The 3741-nt window shown below is 43.9% G+C and overlaps 1 protein-coding gene across 1 annotated transcript in view; it reads left to right on the forward strand.

The window, feature by feature from the left end:
• Window positions 1–3741, forward strand: part of PNPLA8 (patatin like phospholipase domain containing 8) — a 79124-nt gene that overhangs the window by 31519 nt on the left and 43864 nt on the right. The gene's annotated exons all lie outside the window — the stretch shown is intronic.

A 3741-nucleotide genomic window follows, 5' to 3' on the forward strand; every position in this document is an offset into this window, starting at 1 on the left:
CCCCCCCAGCCAAACCACAACTGCTATTTCTCTGTGGGGCCAGGCCATGCCCCCTCTCTCTCACAAAACTGGGCCATGCCACATTCCTCTGTGGGAAGGGGACGGGGGGAGCTGATGTTAAACCCATCCATGTGGTCCGAGGGTACCTACTGCACCTGTGCTGCACCAGATTGGGATCATCATTGGGATCTGGCCTGCAGACAAATGGGACCCTGCCCTTCAGGCATGGGGAAGGGAGAGGGGGGAATATGAGCATCATTGGTACAGAGTATATTCTCTAAAAAGTATCCATGTAATACAAACTCATGCTAAAAAAAATCTTATCTTCCATGATACTCCGATATTGCAGCCATCTTATACTTTTTACCAGATATCAGACTACTTTTGGGTACATTTATATTTTGAGATGATAAAATATTTGCAAATTGAAAATACTTAAATATTCTGGCTTCTCTGGATTCTGCAGTAGCTCACCTTAGTGTCCCGTCAGTACTGCCAGGCAGTTTTGCTGGGTAGACTGTGGTTGTTGTTCCTGTGGGTAGTGTTAGAAAACCAGTTGCTCCTTACATGATATGCATCACCACATTTTTCTCCAGTCTCTGATTCATGCCGTAAAATCTCTGCTCTTTCTGTAGCATATGAAGGGCACCAGTTAATTGGAAGGGCACTGTATCCAACAACAGCACAAGAGTGAAAGATGAGAAAGAAGGGTGTTTTATTTTTGGCATGTGGTGGGACATGAGGCAGGAGGAGAAATATAATAGCACATGTTTAACAACAGTTTGGTAAATTAACAGGTGTCTTGATGTCATGGCACTATATTCAACGTTTTACTATCAAATGGAAGAAATTCAAAATCTTCTAAACATAGAAACGTGCTCAACTGGCCACATTCCCATCCCACATCTAAAATGAGCACTTGAGAAGGCTGGAGTTGCATGTTACATTTGGGGGAGAAGCTGTCCTATATTGATTTGACTTGAAAGTTATCTTTGAACTGAGATCTTTGGACTCCTTCCATTTTCCTCAGTAATAAAATGAGTATATAAATAGATATAAAATTGGTACTTATTTACAGTAATCACTTTTTAGTGCTGGCAGTGGTGTTAGTCTAAAATAGTATAGCATAATCAAAATAAAGTGCAACTATATATGGTGCTTTATGCTTTCAACTCTTGTTGAACTCTGTTAGAATTGGGCGCTCAACACCACGTAGGAGGTAGTTAGTATTTCTCAGTTAGGACTTTTGTCTGTGTTAAGTGTCCTGGCATTACATAAATTTGAGCTTTTGAATTTAATCCTGTTGCATTTGAATCTTATGGAAGTTTTGCTCTTGACTTCAATGCTTAGGCGACTGGTAGAGGGGGTCATCCCCACCACCAACACCACTGATAGCATCTGCGGGTGCTTATTGTGCCCCCCCGACAGGTCTGTCCCAGCCGCCAATGCCGCTGGCAGTATCTGCAGGAGCTCACCAACACCACTGGCAGTGTCCACGGATGCTTGCCAGCTCTGCCACCGATGCTGCCGGCAGCATCTGTGGGTGCCCCCCCGCCAGACTCAGGAGCCACCAGTTGCCCATGCTTCAATGGAAGCAAAAGCAGATCTTTGGTTTGGGATACACAGAAATTGTTGTACTTCATCATTTGTAGCTTAATAAATGTTCATAGAGAAGTTTTACATATGTTGGCTTTTTGTACTAGTAAAGCTATATTTATTATAATTTATTTGTAATTGTGCAGCTGAAATGGGAGTTATGATATAAGTGTACTAACTTAAGCTTTCAAGTGTTTGATGAGTAATACTTTCACAAAAACAAAGACTACTTTTGTAAAGTGATACACGCCCACTTATTTGCTAAGAGCTGCTGTTTTATACAATGCCAGCCATGCCATGCTGTGTGCATCATCACTTAAAGGTTTTTCCTATTCTTAACATAAGCTAGTAAATAGTGATTATTTATGGGTGTGTGTGTCTCTAAAACATGCTGATTTGTTGCATCTGTACTTCCCCTTCCTGGGAAGTATTGCTTTGACACTCCCACTCAGATTGACTTGCACACATTTTTTTTTTGGTCATGGCATTTAAATGTCTTCCTGGAAACTAATAGGGCTGTCAAATGTAGGCAACTTTTTCTGCTTCTGGTGATCTTGTGTTTTGTCTCTCTTCTGGTATGCAGCAGTTGGATCACTTTTTTGAAATGTAGTGAATGTTTTTAGGAGCTTTTTTGTTTTTCTGAAAGAAGGAATTTTTCCACAAGTATAACATGTGGGTATACTTTATTCAGGATTTTTGAGAGGTTCCATGATTGATTTTTACCATCTAAAAAGACTAAAGGAAAAAAGAAGTTGAAGCTTCTGTCATATGTATATTGTACATCATTCATACTTGTGTACTGCTATTTCCTGACTTTTGAGTGTTGTGCCTCACAGCTTTGCCTGCCTTTTTTAAAACAGTCTTTTTGTATTGATCTAAAAATAACATAATACAAGAAACTGGAAAATAATATCCATGTAACAAGTTAAAACTAATAAAACACTTAGTATTTGTGGACTTGTCATTAAAGAGAATACTATTTTGTAATATTTACCTGCTGATTTATTTAAAAAAAAGAAAAAAACCTATAATAGTCAAATAGTACTTTAAAATGTCAAGACAGAATAAGCTAAAAACAAAAATGTTTTGTAAGTTCTTACTGCATATAGCAGACTCATAAAGAATAGTTCAGTCTACCAAGCTTCCTTCCTTTTAAACTTCCTTCTTCCATTTTCTTTTGTCAGCAAAGTTGCATCATGGGGTATTGGTGATTTATGGTGCCTCTGAGTGAGAGAGAAAGTACAAGGACATTCACCACCATAACTACCATTGCATTTCTGCCACCACAATCTCTACTTTAAAAAACAAGAAAAAACTGTTTCTGCTAGATGCTATATCAGGGACAGGCAAAATACGGCCCATGGGCTGGATCTGGCTTGCCAAGCCATTCTATCCAGCCCGTGGGTCCCCTAAAATTTTAGAAAATTAATATTTATCTGCCCCTGGCATCAAAGATGACAGAAGCCAGCAGCAGTAGGACCCAGGGGGAGCCAGCGGCAGGACTAAGCAGCCGCAGCAGCAAGGCCCCCCCGCCCTCAGCAGAAGCCTCTGCCTAGCAGAGGTTTCTGGCCTGGGACCCTAGGGATGTTCTTGCCTCCCTGTGCCGGAGAGAAATTCAGATCGAGGGGTGGGGGGAGAAGGGGGAGGGAGGCAGGGAAAGACCGCAATTGACCCAGTCCTCAAGGCTGGGCTAGGGCGGGCCGGCTCCTGCGGTCCTGGTGATGTAGCCAGGAACCACAAGGTGCCGGAGCAGCTGGTGGGTGAACTGGAGGGAGCGGGGAAATGGCTGCAGAAGGCAGGGGGAAGGGGCAATGAGCGGACACATGGGAGTGCAGCAATAGCCAGGCAGGAGCATGGGGTCTGCACCAGTGCTCCAGGGCCAGCACTGGTGGGTCCCAGAGTGGGGCGGCAGAAGTGTGGGGTCTGGGCCAGCAGGGGCACTGTGGAGTTGGGCTGGCTCCCCTCTCTCTGCTGGCATAGCCTAGCCTGGCTCCACTGACCCCTGCTGGCCCCCACCAGCACGGACCCCGTGCTCTTGCTCAGCTGTTGCTGCTCTCTGTGCACCTGCTCAATGCCCCTTCCTCCCACCTTCCACAGCCATTTCCCCACTTTCCTGCTCACAGATGCTGCCACTTCAGCAGCACA

Source organism: Alligator sinensis, unplaced genomic scaffold, assembly GCF_000455745.1.
Source record: "Alligator sinensis unplaced genomic scaffold, ASM45574v1 scaffold297_1, whole genome shotgun sequence".
Classification (NCBI taxonomy): domain Eukaryota; kingdom Metazoa; phylum Chordata; order Crocodylia; family Alligatoridae; genus Alligator; species Alligator sinensis.